Raw genomic sequence first — 21,278 nt, 5'->3', positions numbered from 1 at the left:
AACTGAAGGAAGATGTAATATAGGTCAGAAGACAGGGAAAGCAAAAGAAATCTGAGAGAGACAGCTGATACCCCAAATCTTTTCTCCTTTCTACTCACTAAAATTCCACCATTATACTACATTGGATATGTATCTTGAAAGGATAGATAAGAGAGTTCCTCAAATTAGCATGGATCAGATTTATAAATGTTAGATCAAACGTTTAAGATTATGATTGAGAGAGAAAATTTGAAATCCACACTTGGTACCTGTTGGAGTTTAGGCAAACAAATTGAACTATATCCCAGGTTGTGCACCTTAAAATTATGGTGATCCTGTAGAGTTAAGGATTAGAGGATAAGAATTCTAGTATAATCCTGGATCTTGTCAAAACCCAACAAATGTAAGTCTGTAGTCCATTATATTCTGAAAGTTTTCACAAGGAATACAAATCTATTTAAAATATCAAGGTTTAGCACTGAAAACTTGATAAAACTAAACTGAAGACATTTTAAATATATTATTTGGTTTGAGCATTTATACTATTTAAATATTTTCCACATTCTACTTAATTTTAATGATGAAAGTAGTTTTAGTTGATTTTTTCTTTGTTCTCTTTCATTAGCTGAAAATTGCAATTCTCATTTGCCTTTTGCAATCTTATGAAAAATTTGGTTCTCAAAGTATACTTGAAAATTGGCATTGTTCTGCCTTGAAGAATATGAGCCTATTTTCTTTATTTAAATGCATTTTAAAATAGGTTTTCTAACAAATTAGATGCAAGAAATTGTATCTGGTTTTTGGCAATGACTGTCTTTTACTACCTGTGGCGATAAAAACATCTCTTCCTATGGTGATAAAAGGATGTTTAACATTCTATTGTGTCAAATTATCTGTAGTTAAGTTAAATGGGAATTTGCATAGTAGGAAAAAGTAATGTTCTACAAGTTTTTAATAAACTAGATCATCACAGAAGAAACTAGTTTACTTACTAACAGATAATCTGCAAACGTAAATCTTTAACAGATGCATTAGCTCTAACTGCCTGGTGCTAAGATTTGAGATTTGAGATCCATTCTAGTTTGTTATATTATTATTATTTTATTTTTAATTTATCTTTATTTGTTCTAATTAGTTATATATGACAGTAGAATGCACTTTGAAATATCATATATAGATGGAGTATAATTTCTAATTCTGATTGTACATGGTGTAGAATTCCACCAGTCATATAATTACATATGTATATAAGGTAAAAATATCTGATTCATTCTAGTATCCTTCCTACCCCATATTTCCTCCTCTTTCTTTAAACCACAAATTCAAATTCATCTGTGTAATTTAGCACTTGTATGTCAATAACAAAGTTACTGTGTTAGTTGCTACAAAAAACAACTTCTAATCAACTACAATTAACTCATATTCTTTGGGGGGGTGTTAAGATTTGGATGTGAGGTGTCCTCCAAAAGCTCATGTGTGAGACAATTCAAGAAGGTTTAGACTACAGATGATTGGGTTATGACAGCCTCAACCAATCAGTGAATCAATCTCCTGAAGGGACTACTTGTGTGGTAACTGAAGGTGGATAGGGTGTGGCTGGAGGAGATAGTTCCTTGAGGGCGTTCCTTTGGCACATATATTTTGTATCTGTGAATGGATTCTTTCTCTATTTCGTGATCCTCCTGTGAGCTGCTTGCCTATGCCACAGGCTTCCACCATGATGTTCTGCCTCACCTGAAGCCCTAAAGAATGGAGCCAGCTGTCTGTGGACTGAGATCTCAGAAACTGTGAGCCCCAAATAAATATTTCCTCCTGTAAAATTGCTCTTGTTGGGGCTTTTAGTCACAGCAACAAAAAAGCTGACTAAAATGGTGTGGTGTGTGTGTGTGTGTGTGTGTGTGTGTGTTTTGTACTGAAGATTTTAGCCAGGGATAAATAATCACTTAACTAACCTTTTTTAAATTTTTGAGACAGGGTCTCACTAAGTTTCCCAAGCTGGTCTGGAACTTGAGATCTTCCTGCCTCAGCCTCCAAAGTCACTGAGATTATAGTTGGGCACCATCACACCTTGCTGATATTTATTTTTAATGTGAAATTATGGAACTGAATCAGTAACCTAGGAGAAGCATAAGTGAGGAAATCTGAGACAACTATATGTGACAATGGCCTTAGGCCTGAGCCCAAGCAACTCCATTTTAAAAAACTCCAGTTTGAAAACTCCAGTCTCATCAGACGCACCTAACAGAGCCCTCCAGTATGGCCTCAGACAAGTTACTTCCCCTCACATTGATAAGCAGAGTGAAGCCTCTGGCAGGCTGTCCTCTCCTGATAAGAGGGAAAGGTGAGAAGATCAGGGTGAATACCATCAGACCAGATGTTTCTGATCCCAGGGTAAATGATGTCATGAAGAAATCCAGTGGTAGCTGATAAGGATTGAAAAAAGGGTCAAAAGCCCCAAATTTAGTATAAATAATAGAGCTGACGAACAGGGATTCAGCCAGCCCAAACAAGAATGCACTGGAGCTGAAGAGCCTAATGAGGACCTGGACTGACATCCCATTGCACTGGAGCTGAAGAGCCTGATGAGGACCTGGACTGACATCCCATCGTTGGTCATCATTTTCCTGATCCTCTGTGTGATCCTCACCACTCTCAAACTCTACCGCAGTGAGAGTGGTAGAGAGCCGCAACTTCTCCCTAGGACCCTTTCCTCAACTGGCTGACCACACCACACCAGGAAAAGCCTGCCTTGGTTCTGGACCTGATCACGTGGTCTGAGTGAGTCTGCATCTGCTGGACTTACAGCCTAAAGTTTAAGACTTTTGAACTTAATAAGCAGAGGATAATGTCTGTCATTGGCCTGTCATTATTGTGTTTTGCAGTGCTTAGAATTAATCTAGAATTATTTGCTGTGAATTGATTATGTCTATTGCAGTGCTTGGCATAAATGATTGTCATTTTCTTGATTAAGAACCTATAGAGTGAAATTATATTGAGTGATTTGAGTGAGTAAAGCATTGGAAAGGGCAGAAGCACGTGGACATTCTTTATTTCTCTCCCTTGCCTGCATATGTCTCAATTTTGCCCCCTCATGACATTGTAATTCAAAAATTATTTATAAAGGAAATACTTTGGGATATATTATTAAAATTAATTTAAGTAATTACTTGTGTAGAGAGGAGCTTATATAAACATAGCTTGAATACACTATAAAATCAAAGAGAAAACCAAACATAGCTCTTCAAAGAGTCTTATTCAAATGTATATTTAAATAATATGAAATAAGAAATAGTTTTTAAGTGGAAAACTTCACATAAAGATATTGGTCAATCACTAAATATAATTTATTACCTTCTAATGCCTAAAAAGCAAGTTTATTTATTTATCTATTTTTGTTTTACTTGTTTTGTCTCAATTATACAAAATGGTGGGTTTCATTGTGGCATGTTTATATATAAAGATAAACAGTTTGATTAATTTCACCCCCAGTGCCCCATCTTCCCTCCCTTCATTCATTCACTGTACCCTAATTGTCTCCATTTTACTGTCATAGAAACTCTTTTATATCCCTGCTCCAGTCTCCATATGATACCTTCTTCTCTTGATCCAACTTTACTTTATTAAAATTTGTGGTGTCCAATTCCATCTATGTTTCAGCAAGAAATCATTTTGTTCTTTTTTTAATGGCTGAGTAAAACTCCATTTTGAATATATATCCTCTTTTCTTTATCCATTTATCTGTTTACAGACACCTTTGCTGATTTTATAATTTGGCTGTTATGAGTTTTGCTGTGATAAACAAGGGGATGCAAGTATCTCTAAAGCATGCTGTTAGTTCTTTCACTGGAGCATATAGTGGGTCTATTTTTAGATTTTTAAGGAAAGTTTGAACTGATTTCCATTGAAGTTGTAATAATTTACATTCCCACCAACAGTGTGTACTCCTTTTCCCCCCAGGCATCCTTGCTGAATTTATTGTTATTTTTATTCTTTATAATTGCTATTCTAACTCAAGGGAGATGGAATCTCAGTGTAATTTTGATTTGCATTTCCGTGAAGACTGAAGATGTAGTCATTTTTATTTCTAATTTTGAGAAGTGTCTCCTCCCTGCCCACTTATTAATTGGATTGTTTGTTAGTATTGATCTTTTTCTTTAGTTCTTTATATATTCTGGAAATTAATCATCTGTCCAAAGAGAAGATAGAAAATGTGTTTTCTTTTGAATTTTTTAAAAAAAGTTTTGCTAGTTAAAGGCCTAGTGGAAAATTGTTTATCAGTGAATGGATCTAAAATCTGTAGTGAGTTGTTTGTAGATACATGTTAAATTGGTAAATTTTAATTTGATCATTTGAATAACAGATAAAAATAAGTTTTTCAACCCAACAGTAAAAAACCTGCTCAACAATATGTATAAACCCTCCATATACACAGGATAGTTCATCACTTAAAGAATTAACAAAGTTAACACACCTCAGCTTTTAAGTAAAATTCTTAGTTTAAACATTTCGGTATGTATTAAATAGTTCACTACAGACTTTAGATGTACTCCCTGATAAAACAGCTTTTTATAAGAAATCTTTAATCTGCACAGTAAGAAACACCTTTAAGTAAGTGCATTTAAAACTAATTCATATATTATACATAGCAGTTTATGAAATAATTTAAATCACTGAACCGAAACAGGTAATAGTCCATCTTCTTGGTTGCATCTTTTCCATGTGTCTCCAAATACTCACCTTGAACATTAGTCTCACACATTGAAATAATGGATCAAAATAATTCTTTCAAAATCACTCTTTAAAGAAATATGTCTTTTGAATTATTTATTGGTTTCTTTGCCTAAGTTTTAGCTGACAATATATTTGCTTTTTTCATCACTGATAGTAGTTCCTTTGTGCTTTTACTTGCATTATGATTTGAACACAAATATCCTTAGAATAGTTTTCCTCTGAACTATTCTTTGATGACTTATTTCAGTAATACTGTGTCTTCCATTTTTACAGGATTCAAGAGAGCTCTTAGCCATTTTATTTTTGACAAATTCATTAAATTATGCTGAAAAAAGGCAGAACATTGATATTTGCAATTCATAGATTTTTAGAGAGATGTTACCTTGCAGATATAAAGGTAAACAAAGTAAACTATGTTTATGGTCAAAGAGATGATAATTGTCAAAGTAGAAGGAGACCCCAAGTCTCATAATTTCCAATGTTGTGTCTTAAAGGCTATTTTATGTTAAATGTCCTTATTTCTGTAGTACATCAGTAGACTAAAAATGAAAAGAAATAAATGTTTATTTTATTTCTTACCCTTTGCTATAGTTTCTTGATTTTTCTAAACTTGCTAACATGCCTAAAGGTTCCAACACAAATTCTCTATTCCTCTCTCTTTGTTAGCTCTTCTAAAAATTCTTACTTAATTCCTTACCTCAAGTCACCGCTAAAGAGACAAATGGATCTCAAATTTACATCTCCCACATTCTTATATCTCTAAGCCATTGAAATTTCCATCAGTTGAGCAAGCAGCACCAAAAATGTTAATATGCAAGAAAAAATACAAATTATAAAATTTAAAAAATAAAAGATAGAAATAATAAAAAAAATGTGAGTCTAAACATTAGTAAGAAAAGGCTTAATTCAGGGGGATTATAACATTAGGGAGGAAACTCTAATAAGAAGATGTGCAAGTGTTTTAAAGGGGCAGAAGTGACTTTCTTTTTATAAGAATGAGCAAGTAAGACTAGAAAAAGGTAGGTGTTGGAGAGTGGGAGGAGCAGGTAAAATCAGAGTTTGTGTTCCTGATTATCAGGAAGATCCATAAAGGATGAGTTGTTTCATGTTTCATGTTTCAGAGGTTCTTTAACCTGAGAAGCAAGTTAAACTTCAGAGGGAAGAGTAAATCCAAACTAAATTTTGGTTAAATCACACTACTGAGCATTTTTTCACATTAGTCTGTGAGATTAATTAGTTCATTTGTTAGGTAGAGAATAGGGATTTAAATATCTGTATCTGTCCTTGTCACATTTAATCAGGGGTATCCTTCCCTAGAGCTAGCTAAGTCATGTGTAGAAGGATGATTCTTTGTAGCAAGCTGCTTCCTGGTACACAAAATGGTAAATTTCTTAACATCACTATTTCTGGGAGTGCAGGGACACTGTAAAGTTCAATGCCGTCAGAACAAAAAACAGGTTTTTATTTAGCCTCATAGAATATTACTTTACTTCATGAAAATATTTTATCCTTCCAACTTTTTCATTCTCACCAATAATATAACCAAGTGTACTACATGTAGCTCTATGGACCAGAATCCACTAAGAGGATACTTGAAGTAACAGCACTTGATCAAATAACAGTCACACCAGTGGAAGGAAGATACCAAAACATGTGACACGAATTATTGGCCTTCCTCTTTGTCCACGTATTTCATGTCAATCATTGTTTTATCTAAAATAACCCTCAACTTTGGAGGGTTTTTGAAAAATCTTCAGAAGTTCAAAATACCCTTTCTACAGCTTTACATATTACTCTCTCATGTCCATTCCTACTGTCCTTTACTTGTTATCCCCTGGACCAACTCTGCTCTCCAAAATGCTATTTACCACTAACCCACTCTGTGTCCTCGACTGCTGCTCAGTGCTTTCTCTCTACTGTTTTTGGCATTATCAAAGACTCTGCCTCCTCTGTGGCTTCTCCAATGAAATTTGATTTTCTTCCCACCCAATGTCCTTGCAGGTTGCAAGTTTAAATCCATAATCCAGACTATTATTATATCAACTTTTTTTTCTGAAAACTTTCCTCCTTTGTGTTATTGTCAGTGAATAAACACTTAAGTGCAACCAGAAGATGTATAACTGTAATGCAGGGCATGAACTTAACCTTTTAACCGGTAGGGACATTGATAAGGAGAGGGAAAAAAAAATCAGTTGAGAAAACACTGGAAAAGCAGCTTCTTTGGTTATTTGCCCTCAACAGCGTCACCACCAAACCTAATAGTATCCGTAACATTGTCAACTTTAAACATCTTATATGTGAATGATTCATGCTATACTAAATCAATCCCCTTGTTCTCTAAGTCTTTAGTTTTTGATATTTCTCTTAATTATTTTTTGAATAGGTAATCTGTTGACTCTGAAAGTATTCTTTGAGAATTCCTGTTCCTTCTCGTCTAAGTCACGACTTTCTTCCATTCTTAGTTAAAGTAACCATTTTAATGAGTGTCTTGGATCACTGTTTCATAAAATAAGCAAGAAGGAAAACAACAAATAACATTGATTTTAATTGTCTTCCCTTTCCTTTAGAGGAATTAACATAGTGTAGACACTATTTTTGACTTGCCCTTTTAACTTATTCATTTAACCTGGAAATCTTTTCAGAAAAAAATATACATAGAATCATTTTCTTTTTTTTCAAATTATTAACTGTACATCATAGTTTATTTAACCAATTTCTTATTGTTGGAACCTCGTGGATTTTCTCTGTCTTTTGTATCTAAAACTTATAATTGCATAACCTTAGACATATGTCATTCCTTACATTTGAGATTACAGACATAAACAGTATATATGATTATGTCTTCATATCTGCAAATAACTTCATTTGAATGGACTAACTGGGTAGTGACCATAGGCAGATGGGTAATGCTTGGAGGACTTAAGTTACTGGGTATGAGCCCTTGAAGGGTTCTTCTTCCCTGTGGCCCTTTTCTCTTTTTGCTTTCCAACCTACTGCTGCCCTTCTACCTTGATGTTCTGCCTCAAGGGCCCAGAGCAATGGAGTTAGTTAGCTGACCACGGACTGAAACTCTGAAAGTGTGAACAAACAATGAATTTTTTTCTTCTAAGTTGTTCTTGTCAGGTGGGTACTTTGGTCAGAGAGATGAAAAGTTGACTAATACAATCTCTTTCCTAGAATTACACAGACTGCACTCCCAAAAAATTAACTCAAACTGGTTTCCTCTTCTCTTTCTCTGTTACATTGTTAAATTTTTATATTTTTCTGATATTATGAACATTAAATGACATTTAAAATGTAGATTTCATTTTCATGTCTTTTAAATGATGTTAAGCATGTTTCCAAATATTTAATGATCTTTTGTTAATTTTTCTGTGGATTATAAAACCATATGCCCTTGGACTTTTTTTACTAAGTTGTTGGTCTTCTTATAAATTCCTAGGAGATACTTCATCTTTTGTTCAACTTTTGCATTTTGAATTTATCAACATTTTATTTTACAGATCCAAGATATTTTATTTTTCAATTTTTACTTTATAATTGACATTTTTGTCTGCATATTTATGGGAAAGAGTATGAGAATTTGACACATCTATGTAGTGTGAAATGATCAAATCAGTAATTAGCACTTCCATCTCTTTAAACATTGATCATTTCATGTCTAGGAAACTTCAGACTCTTTTAATTTACCTATTTCAAAATATATAATAAATTTTTATGAATTATATTTACCCTATGATTCTATTAAACACCAGAATTATTTCCTCCTATCCAACTGTATTTTGGTACCCATTATCCAATTTCTATTTAAGTTTTGAATAGTAAATAATCAGTATTTTCCCTACTCTAAGCCTTCATAGGTATTTACCTATATGTTGTCTAGTGTTTTCACAAGTTGACATTTATGTTTCAACCTTTGCTATTTTGGGTAAAATAACTTACTACTCAATAATTTAATAGAATCTTATCAAAAGACTATTATTATCCTATTCACTGGAGCACCACTTTCATATAAAATTTTCATGTTTATTTCAGAGTTTTTCATAATTTTGTCTATTTTCTTGTAATGCTAAAGTTATAAAAGTTTAATAAGTGAGACTATTTGGTATGTTTTGGTATCTAAAATAACTGATGTTCCCTTACTGTTCTTAATTTTTAGGGGTTTTCCAGCCAGTGCTGATTAATTATTTTTCTACATAAACCTTAAAATCAACTAGAAAAATTTCAGAAGAAGAACAAAATAACTCTGTTGATACATTTATTAGATCTGTATTGCATTCACAAACTGACTTATGGATAATTGAAATCTTTTTGATGTTAAATCTACATATCTAAAACCATTGAAAGTAGTTTCATTTTCCAATGTCCTTTTGATTCCTACAGAATTTTACTTCTATAAATTGTATAGCTTTCTTGTTAAGTTTCTTCTTCAGTATTTTATTTTCTTTTTTAGATGGAAACTTCTCTTTCAATAATTATTTTTGTATATAAAGAATGTTGTTTTATTTGAGTTACTTTTATGACTAGCCTAACCTACAATTTGCATTTCTCTAGTATGCTTATTTTTTCTAATTATTATGACTAATATCACAAAAATATGTAAAGTAGGCATAGAGATAATGAAAAATTTTGTCTAGCCTTGGATTTAATGCAATGTCCCCTGTTCTTCCCCACCTAGTAAATTGTTGAGTTTTAAGTCAAAATAAACTTTCTTTATGTAAAAAAAAAATGGTTTTCTATTTTAATTTTGTGTAATCATTTTGAAAATCCAAAACAATGTTGAATTTTTTCCAATTTTGTCAAATGGATATAATCATATGGAATTTACTTTTTTATATAAAGTGGTGAATTTTGTAACTCTGCTTCTTTACATTGCATAGTATTAGTGTTTCTAAAATAAAGCCAGTGGGTTGATGTTTTGTTGTCTTCAAAATATTAGAGTTCTTGATCTTCTCCCTTAGTTCATAGATTTCTTCTTCAGCAACATTCATTCTGCAATTCAACTCATTTTTTTTAATCAACTATATTATTTTTCAGGTCCAAAAATTTCAGGCATTATGTTCAATGACACATGTTTCTTGATTATGGTTCCAATATTACCCACAATTTATCTTGTCTGGTCTTATAAATCTCCTTGTTCTGCTAATGATTGTCCATTATAATTTATTGTCTTTCTCATACAGTGGCTGTGCTAAAATCCCTTTTAATATTTTTCTCATATCTCACTTTCTCTTGTAGCATTGGCCTTGTTATCCAGGTAAAGTGAATCTTTGCAGAGACACAAATGTCCTGTTATAGACTGCACAGTTTGGAGAACAGATGAGAGGTGTTTCTCAGGCTGAGGACTCAAGAACTTCATTCTCCATGGAGTAATCATTGTCTCTTGTAATTCAAGTAATTCACTTGCTACCTAAGCTGGATTGTTCTAAACTCATCCTGATTTTAATTCACTACTCTTTTCCAGTTCTGAGTGATATGTTTTTATTTATCTTATTTTGGGGAGCAATTGTGGCACTAAATTTAAAAATCAAGGATAGAAGGCCATGATGCACCTAAGTACATGCCTCCTGACCTCACTCACATATGCAAAGCTTTGCTCTTTTATACCATTGGATACTGCACTTTTAAAGTCATGATACTACCAATTCATATTTTATTTGTTGAACTTCATATTTTCACAGCTTTTATAATAGTTTAACAAACTCACGAGACTCCTCAGGCATTCTTCATTGTACAGTTCTGGGGGTTGTATAATGAAATATGCAGATAAATATTATTTTATCACACTTTGAGAAATTGGACATCTTAATGTCATTTTCTATTATGACTTTCTTTCTTTGGTCATTAGATTGACCAAAAATAGCTAAAGGTTATAAACTCATTGAGGCATCAATACTATGTTTAACATACATTGGATAAAAGATACCCTTTTGAAAAAATGAACACTATAGATCCATATATAGAAAAATGGAACTGAAGCTTGTCCCTCAGTCTACACAAAAGTTAACTCAAACTGTATCAAAGTCCTAAGAATTAGACAAAAAACATTGAAGTCAATTGAATCAATGCTTCAACATAGAGATGCAGGAAATCCTACTGACTTCCTCAGTAGGGCTCTATAATAAAAATAATTAATAAGTGGAATGGCACAAAGTTAAAAGACCTCCACATAGCAAAACAAAGAATTAAGATCGTGAAGAGAGAATCTACAGTGTTGGTAAAAATATTTGCTACCTAATGTTTCAATGAGTATGAATATACAAAATGTATAAAAAATGACTGGGGAACTGAATTAGAACAAGATATATTCTATGTTTTTATAATTATGTCAAAATGGATTCTACTTTCATGTATAAATAAAAAGAACCAAAAAAATTAATATGTAAAATCAAATAACCCAATCAATAAATGGGAAAATAAACCAGTTTACAAAAGAAAAATACAAATTGCCAGCAAGTATATGAAATAAGTTCAATATTCTTAGCAATTAGGAAAATAAAAAACAAAACTATACTGAGATTTTATCTTATTCCAATTAGAATTTCAGTCATCAAAAATACAAAAGTAATAATTGCAGGAGAGAATGTGTGGAAAAAGAAACCCTTTAACACTATTCATTGGGTGGTCAACTAGTACAACTGCTATGGAAAGCAATATGAAATTTCCTCAAAAAGCTAAAGGATCCACCATATGACCTGACTATACCACTCCTTGGTATGTATCTTAAAGAGTGAAAGTCAGAATACTGTAGCAGTACATGCATACCCATGTTTTCAGAAGCATAACTCACAATAGCCTAATTATGGAACCAGGTAAGGTTGTCTATCAATGAAAGATTAGATAAAGAACATGTGATATGATATAGTATATGATCTATATTATACACACACATTGTGATTTTATTCATGCATAAAGAATGAAACTACATCATCTACTGGAAAATATACGGAACTTTAGAGCATTATGTTAAACAAAATAAACCAAACTCATAGTCAAGGATCGTATATTTTCTCTCCTATGTAGAAAATAGAGAAAACAGAAAACAAAAGGTGGAAAGGCATCATTAAATTAGAAGGGAGAACAGTAGAGTAGAGAGAGGGGATCAGGGGAGGATGGAGAGAAGGGAAAGGGAAGGTACAGGGGAATGAAATTGACCAAATTATATTGTTATATTGTGTTCGTGTATAAGTATGTACGAATTAATTCCACTATTGTGTATAATTACAATAGATAGATAAAAATAATTTAAAAACTACTTTTGAAGGAAAATAATCTATCTTAATTTAATACGTTTTGATAAGATGAATGAAGTTTGATAAACCACCAAGGGCAGAATTATTCAAATCCCAAAGACCTGCCTACATACAGTAAGAGCCTTTACTAAACTTAGCTGGCTTCCAAAGAGATGGCCCAATGACTATCTTCCCCAGAAACTTATGGGGAAAGTATATATTAGTTTATATTGCTGATGTTGCATCTGCTAAAATGTCTTTTTTTCCTCCTTGAATAAAAGAGGAAGGATTCTGTTTCCGTTGGTGACTCACGGCCATTTAGAAAATCACCATCCACTTCTGCTTTTTAGTTGTTCCTCAAAATGTTGAGAATCTGTCATACTAAAGAATAGTACTTGACTAGATAGAGACTGCCTACTTTTTTCCCATACCATCAATGAAGGATAATTAACTTACTTGTATAGTATATGTTATAAATCTATCTCAGTGTATAGGTTAATTCATGTAATGATGAACTATCTATTTCTAGTTCCACTCCTAAAATTAGGAATTGAATTTATAATTAGACCAATGGACAACTTTGTGGGAATCTGTCTTTCTCTTTTAGCTGGGTTTTGACAGATGGTGTTATCAACAGACTCTAACTGTAGTCATATCCTAGATCATGCTGGTTCTGCTCATTCAAGTTAGATTGTAAGTATCCTGTGCCAGGGATCTTTCTGCACACTGGTGGTAGGATATAAGATGGCATCCTCTTCCTCCAAATCAAAGTAGAACTCTCCAGACACAGCTTCTGTCCAAGAGCTTCATTCCAGTTGTTAAAAGTCCCTCGCTTGTCCAGTAACAATATCCAGTTCAAACAGGGAAAGGAGGAGAATAAAAACCCACCAGTAGTAATTCAGATGAGTTTGAGACTTTACTGGGACCTGAAGAAGCTGTCCCTTCTGGTTCCATGTGCTCTTGTTGTGCTTTCCTTTAATGGTTGTTATTCTTGGTTGTACACTGTAATCACCCGGGGAACTTTGAAAACTATGGTTCTTTTTCATACTGTAGCCCATGGCCCTTGCCTGCACCTTTGTAAGACTCTGACTGAATGGGTCTGGAATGTGGCCTGAGCATTGAAATTTTAAGAAGACCCCAGATGATTCAAACATATGTTACAGAATGACTATTGCCTCATTTTTTTTTACAATGATTTTTCTTACAATCTAGTAAGACCAGATGTGAGCTCTTTCCCAGGGACCAGGACCACCATCATAATTAGTTGCACACAGTGAAAAATGAAAATATAAAGCCAAAGGACTAAAAAACTTAAAAATTGTTAAGAATTTCAAGACTCTGACAGAAGAATATTAAGCCAAGCATGCATTCATGTCTTGCAAACATGGGCTGTATGCACAAGTCTCATACCCAGTAAGCTAGACCCATCTGAGAGCCAGTGTTAATAGTCAAGGATTTGCCCTGTTACAGGTCACTTTTCTCTTCCATAATTTCCTATCTCCCCATTTGGTATGCTTATTCTTCTTGCTAATTATTATGATTGCATTTTCTATCCCCCCTACCCTGCTTTGGTGAGTAAAGGTAGTATTAAGAGCAACTTGAGTTATGGTAGAATCTTCTCTCTCTTTTCTTGACTATCTTTTTTTTTAAAGTGACCTTGTCCTATTTATTTGGTTATTGCTGAGAAATTTTTTATGATGATGTCGGAAAAGTATATTTTAGATTTTATTTCAATAGGTTTTGGAGAAAAGCAATTCTTGTATATGGCTTGACTATAACATTTCTACTCAGAAGACATTTCACAATTCTCATTTTCACTATTTTTATATTTCTTATATTTAAGTAATGAAATAAATTTGAAATGAAAATTAGAACCAGAACAAAGAGAGTCAGGATGGATCCTACAGCCAGTATTGTACAAGAAATGTGATTCTTAAAACAAACCGCACTTTTTGGGCTAAAGAAAAATGTAACTTAATATTTAACTAATGAACACTTAAAAATATATGTATCTAGTCCGACTTGACTTTCTGGATTTATTTCTTTCTGCCATTCATGCCTTTTAATTATAGCTCCTTCTTCTACCAGAAATTCTAAAAACTATAAAAAAGATACTCCACGATATTTGTTTCTGGAAATAGATTCAAGAATCATAGAAACATAATCCATAATAATCGTCACATACTTCAAGATGAAAGCACACTTGACACTTGGTCCAGGATTGCAACTGTATTTCAGGACCCAGCATTCCCTTTCCCTCAGGAAAGATGGAGCTGTCAGCAGGGCTGGCAGGCCCCTGCATCTCACACTCAGCTGACCTTGTGGTGTGCAGTGGATTTACAACACAGTGAGTGAGGAAGGAGCCAACATCACTATGATATAGTGCATGTCAAATAAAGTGGGAGAAATGCTGCTCAGTCAGGATCTCAGGGAGACTTTAATCCTCACTAGACCAGAGCTGAAGTTTATGACAAGCAGATGTGAAATCCCCACTGGGAATTCAGCTGCCAAGGGCTCAATAAAAACAAACTGAAAAGGAAAATGAAGCCCACTGATATGAAATGTAATAGGGATCCTAACAGGTTAATGTGATTCTTGTTGTTCTAGAACAATTCCATTATTGGTGTAATTTGCTGTAATACTTCCTTCCTCTTTTTTGACATCTTCTTCCAATGATCTAAAGTGAAGTTCAAGTGCAAATCCTTGAGGGAAATTTTCCCTAATGATATTAACATCATTTTTTCTTTTTTTTCCCCACTTATTATTAATTCACAATTTATGTATATTTAAATATATGCACACACACTATATTCTTTCTGTCAATTAGTCGTTTATGTTTTCGAATATCAATAAAAAATACACACAGATGGCTTACTACATGCAAATTTTGTCATACCACCTAGAGTGCTCCAATAAGTAGTGCCATTGGGAAAGCTATTCAGTCATTTTGATCCCAACAATTCTGAATACAGTATTGTGACTCTACCACACAAGTCTGTAAAGTTGAGTATTGTTTAAAATATTGAAAGGTGGAGAAATTTGATGATTCTGTATGAGGAGTTACTTTAAGTAACTATGATCTTTGTAAACTTGGAATACATTTTTTGGAGCTAGTATTTTTAAACTGGATTTGGAGGTCTGTTGCACTATTTCAGAAGAGTAAAAAGTAGCAGGAAAGAAGGATATATAAATTAGGAACACAGAAAAACATGGCACTGTGGGAAGCAAAGGGAAACATTCTCTTTAGCATCTGTACCAAGAATGTGTGGTCCAAATCTCAGGGGCTATTTTTTTCTTTTGAGGTGATAGACACAGGTCTTAAATGTCTACCTAGATACACAGTCCCACAGAACAAAGCTTTACTGTAAAAAGTAGGCAGATACTGAGGTGAGAATTTAATATGAAAAAATAAAATGCCAAGTAAAAATACATTCACCAAGCCACAACCCGACCTTATGGTAAAAGTTTATTATTCTCTATAGTAAAAACAAAACCTGGAGATAATCCAATTAGTTAGATCTTAATTTTAGCATGCTAAAAATGTATGGACTTGTATTCTAATTTTTTAAAATAGATAATACAATATTTTTTTAAAAAATAAGTAAATTATTGGGTTTTTGTTGGTGGTAGTATTTTTATCCTGCCATTATTTAATTAATCATTTATTTATTTATTTATGATTTGAGCTCTACAATTTACCATGGATTTAAAAGTAACATGAACATTTCCCAGTTAACTTTTTTTACTTTTAAAAATTTAGGCCACTCCCATTACTCATTCGAAGGGTTCTTTCTATTATTTCCAGAAATAAGTATATATTAACTATCACCTTCCTAACATATCCCACATACAAGCAATAGCCTTCTGTTGCTTATCCTGCTTTATCCAAAAGCTACCATTAATTTATGAATTCATGTTCACATATGGAAAAAATTCTAACCAGTTACTTAATGTTTTACCAATTTTATTACATTTCTGCAGTAGTTTTTCGTTTTAGCTTCTCTGATACTTCCCTAATGCAGTCATGGAGCATAAGAGCAAAGGTTGTCAGAGCTTTGAAAGCACAGTGGATTAACAGACGTGTGTGACTGTATAACTGTATTGCAATGAGTCAAGAATTCTGGCATAGATCCCAATAAAGAAGTACATATTTTCAAAATCCATGCAATGTAAACCACTTAACAAATACTTTCACTTTAGAAAAACAATGACTTCAGGAATTTATTTTAAAAAGAGTTCTTTATTAAAAAAAGAAAGAAATTATTTTTAAAGAATATTTGCCTCATTTGTTTTGATTTAAAACGTTTTCTTTAAGTCTATTATGTTGTAAGGTGTTCACTTATATCAGTTTGCCAGGAGGCAAAACAAAAGAAAGATAAAGTAATAATTTATAACATGTTTTATGGCCAAAAGCTCTAAGCCTCTGAAACAGGGGTCCTGGAGGACTAAGCATCCTTGGATTGAGGTTAAACAAAAGCATGTGTTGCCCTCCTGCGCATTGAGCAGTGAAACCCATGCTGCCTATTTTCTTTCTGTAGGGCATTTCAACTGACTCCTAAATAAAAGAATTTTCTGGAACACACAAAATCATCCCACAGCTGTCAGGTCAATCCATTGCTTCGTTCTCTGTTTGCTGCGATTTGGCATTTCTAATTTAATCTGCCCTCTTACTTTATTTTTAAAATTTGTTTTTAAAATATGTGCAGCACAAAATCTATTGAAGTTGTAACAAAAAAAGCAGCTGCTACCTCTAATGGCAGGTGCATAAATAAATACATTGAAAAGGTGGAAGCAAGTCAATTGTCCATGGAGAGATAAATGGATATACAACACATGCTGCATATGAGCAATGGAATATTATTCAGCCTTAAAAATGAAGGGGATTCTGACACATGCTGTAACAGGGGCGAATCTAGAGGAGGAAATCAGGAATCAAGATTTGCCTTATGCAAACCTTTACTCCTTTTGTGATCAAAGTGATTCAGCCAATATCAGCCAAAAATTAACTGTGGCTGAAACATGGGTGGTGTATTTGAGTGGTCTACACATTATTTGTCCTAAAGAAACAACATAATAATCAGGTAAGAAAATTGTGATTAAATTCTGATGAGAAAAATGATGGAGTTACATGAATATTGAAGAAAAAATACATTAATCAGTTCCAGCTTTGCTCGGGGATATTTAGGTTTATATACAAACACATATGCAAATTGGACACATACGTGCAAACAACTGTAAAAATACATTGGGTACTATTTTTTTTTGTAAGACAGAGAAGTCTTCTGTTCTGTAAGTCAAAAACTCTGGGCCTCTTAGGGCTTATTTTCATAGAGAAAAAAATAAGAAAACACAGCATCTGAAAAAGAACAACATGTATATGTATTATTAAATTTGTTATTAGATGAATAATATCTAGCATAGGGCATAATAGGCAGAAGACTCAATAGCTTTTTGTTTCCTTTCACCCTGTATTGCCAATGGATACAGGGTGTAAATGGAAGAATAAAACTCAGAGAAAATAAGAATATGAATTTATTTGAAGAGCCATTTGAATAAAAATGAAAAATACGGAGCATCAATAAAAATTTTGGCTAAAGCTCTGTGATTAAATGTGAAACGTTAGGATATTTCTTCTATAGTGAGGTATTTCTGAAGGAATCATGGATTATATGGCAATCTATATCACAAAACCAGGAGAATTTTATAGAGCTACATATTACATTAAGATCTAGTCAGTTCTCAAATAAATTAAATATCTTAAGTAAAAAATATTTTAATAGATAATTGACACTGATTATATATTTCTATATATTACAATTGATACTATAATTCTAACACATAATTGATATTCCTGCATTTTTCCTACAGAGTTATAATGGCCTTACAGACATAAGTTATCACAGTCATTCTCGCGAATATATTACCAGAGAAGAAACAAATGGGAAAAAAAGGAGAACTGAGAATATAGTGATCTAGAAAGGCTACAGGTCATGAAATTTAGGAAGCAATTGTCCTCAAAGTCTTCAAGTGCAAATCTCCATTAACTGTGAAACTGAGGTTCCTTACCTGAGGCCTGTCCACAAAAGAGAAATTTAGAAATAAACTTGATTCCATAGAAAAAAAAGCCAAAAAGAAACCAAAAGATTAAAAAAATGGAATAACTTATTTTAATTATTTTCATTTACCTTGACATACCAGGTGATAAACACCTACACTCCTATTAAACTGTAAAATAAAATGGTTTCTGGAAAATAGGATTGAATTGAGATTCTGGGCCTAAATCTTTTAACCTATCTAGTCTAGTGACTTCCATAAATTAGAACTAAGTACAACACAATTAAGTGGAAATATAAACTTCCTAATTCTGATAAACTGCCTATAAAAGAAATATTGCATGAACCATGAAGGGAAGCTCTTGAATTCTGGGCATGGGATCATAGTTTTTACATGTCCACATGGCTTCAATCATGTGAAATGTTGTGGATATGCCCCAAAATATAAGAATGCCCACTTTCTAAGTATGAAACCTTGTAATAGAATAGAACAGAGTACTCATGGTGTCAAATTTCACAGAATCTCTTCAGTTCTCTGGATATCAACTTCATTATCTCTAAAGATTAGAGATTAAAGTTACTGAGATTAATTTTTTAACTTGAGAGTTCCTCAATCTCTAGGCTATTCTTGTTTTAAGTCATGGGTAAAACCACTTTTCCTCAAACTCTCAGTTAGGAAAAGTATATTCCTGTTCTCACCCAAGATATAAAGGTGCATTGACTCTAGTACACCCAAGACATAGTAATGCTTACAGATCACTATCCTGGCAATATTAATCCAAATATATGTCACTCTTCAGTAATCTTTAAACAGGCAAGCAATGAGAACTCTAGGATTTTATTTAACAGCCTTATTAATCTTTTTCCACATGGTAGAAGTGCTAAATAAAGCACTATTTGCTTTGAGTTTTAAATCACTGTATGCTATTTTTTTACTTATTATTTAGAAGATTCAAGTGACCATTTATACAAATGAACAACAGGAGTTTAGGATGCAGGAATGAACAGCAAAGGTACTGCTATTTTCATAAAGAAAAAAGGTATATCTTCCAGAAAAACTTTTCCAAATAGACAGTCCTAATTTTTAAAAATAGGGTAGCTTCACTTAACTTCTGCTCCTATAGCTGTAGTAAATTCTTCTTAAATTGGGAAGTTGTTCTACTACAACCAAAAACCAAGTACCTAGTCAGTCAACTTTCCATCGTAGGGCAAATCAATTTTGTGGTGGCTGCTGAATCACTGACCCATTAAGAAACGTTCATTACTGCCAATAAAACAATCTGACCCCATGTGGAAATATCCTTAAGCTTTATGGCTTTCAACAAAGTGTTACGTTTCCAGGACTTTTTATGAGTTTAAGTAAGAAGTTCTAGTGTGCTATGGCACAGCAGGGTGAGTATACAAAAAAAGATAAAGTACTGTGTATTTCAGAAAGCTAGAGGAAAGAATTTTAGGTTTGTTCACCATAAAGAAATAATTAACATTGGAAGATAAAGATATGTTGAACCTGATTTAAACAGTATACAATGTGTACCTGTATCAAAACATCACATAGTGCTCCATCTGTATGTGCAAGTTTTATGTATCAAGTAAAAAATAAACTCATATTTAAAAAGAGGGCAAAAGCCTAGAAAAACAGAAATATTGTGCCTAATTAGCCATAGTCTTCAATATTAAATAATATGGCTGAATATAGAAAGATAAAGGGTCACATCAGGTATGGCCACAGCAACTGCTTCACAACTATCAGTCATAAAGCTTTATCTGTGGCTCTACAGTGGCTCCACAGTCACTTGATAAACATGTGAATCCTTTGTAGCCCACACTTGTAACCAAATCAGTTTATATATTTCAAGAAATCACATAGGTATTTCTAACACAAGAGCAGGAAAATTATGGTTTATAGGCCAAAATTAACACACTGCCTTTTCTTCTACAAATAGTTTTATTGGAACATAGCCATGACTATTTATTACTATAACCTGTGACTGCTTTCTTAGTATAATGGCAAGGTTGAGTAGTTGTAAGGGACACCATATGATGTGAAAAGTTGAAACTATGAAGTATCTGGCCCTTTATAGAAAGTTTTTCAAATATAACACAATGCATTTATTAATACATTAATTAAAGAGCTATTTGAACAGTTACAACTTTGTAAAATGTTGATTCTCCTGAATCAACAGGAATACTCCAGTTCATTTTTCTGTTTTATAAATGATTTTACTCTTAAAATAAGAATTCTATGATTGTATAGTTAAAAAATAATTCTATATATTTTAACTACACATAATATGATTATAAACATTAAGACAAAAGAAAGAAAACTGCATCTATAAATAGCATACAAAATATTTATTTGTTTCTATGTTTTTTAAGTAAATACTACACACACACATATACACACACACACACACTTAACCCTACACAGTTTTACATGAAGAGACCAAGAAAAAATGTGTTCATTTCTTTACAATACCAAGATTGAATAAATCGACTCCTTAGACAACTAAGACTGAAAATGGTTTCATAGGTTTAAAGTCTTACAAACATGATGTTACTAATTTGTGGTATTAAGTATCACATAATCTGTCCTTTAATACATTTTTTTCAACATATACTACTAGTGACATGAAAACATCTGCTCTCAATTACTTGTGAAACTATCAAAGATATTTCTTTTCATCAAACTTCCCTATTGGGGGAAAAAAAAGACCCACGTTCTGGAGTCTCATCCAGTGACTTATGTGATAAGTGAGTCTTAACTTGACCAGAGATCATATCTATCACTACAAAACTAGGAAAGCTCTGTTCAACAATGCTTTCTAAACCTACTCCATTCTACTTGAAGGACTGAAAGAATTCTGAATCTAGAGGGAAGTGCTAATAATCTTTTGTCCCCCTGTGGCAGAGTAGGAACTAGGATGAGTCATCCTAGTAAGACTAGTAAGACTAGGATGAGTCACCAATGTTGGCAACAAAATGTAAAGGCTTGATAATTAATAGAACAAATAAAAAATAGATAATGAATATAAATAATATTTTAGTGTAACAATTAAAAAAAAACAAAACTTACATTAAAAATCCATGGGAAAAGAGAGAAAACTCATATTACTAAAATACAATATGAAGAAGGAAATATAACAATGGACATGTCTGAACTAAAAAGATAATAAGAAACTATTTTGAAAATATATATTACAATAAAATACAAAAATATTGAAGACATCAACAAATTTCTAGAGACATAAGACGTACTCAAACTGAATGAGGAGATCATACATGA

The 21,278-nt window shown here is 32.8% G+C and overlaps 2 long non-coding RNA genes across 2 annotated transcripts; one reads left to right on the top strand and one right to left on the bottom strand.

The window, feature by feature from the left end:
- Positions 1–4,980: 4,980 nt before the first annotated feature.
- Positions 4,981–10,173, top strand: LOC125612937. Its single transcript, XR_007343417.1, has 2 exons — positions 4,981–5,107; positions 8,870–10,173. It is a non-coding gene; the product is annotated as an uncharacterized LOC125612937 (long non-coding RNA).
- LOC125612936 lies at positions 6,383–21,176 on the bottom strand. Its single transcript, XR_007343416.1, has 2 exons — positions 21,145–21,176; positions 6,383–6,925 (listed from the first exon to the last, which is right to left on the bottom strand). It is a non-coding gene; the product is annotated as an uncharacterized LOC125612936 (long non-coding RNA).
- Positions 21,177–21,278: the final 102 nt, after the last annotated feature.

This window comes from Marmota marmota, unplaced genomic scaffold (genome assembly GCF_001458135.2).
Source record: "Marmota marmota marmota unplaced genomic scaffold, marMar, whole genome shotgun sequence".
Classification (NCBI taxonomy): domain Eukaryota; kingdom Metazoa; phylum Chordata; class Mammalia; order Rodentia; family Sciuridae; genus Marmota; species Marmota marmota.
The sequence above is the reverse complement of the archived record's forward strand: the minus strand, read 5'-3'. Positions and strand labels throughout refer to the sequence as shown.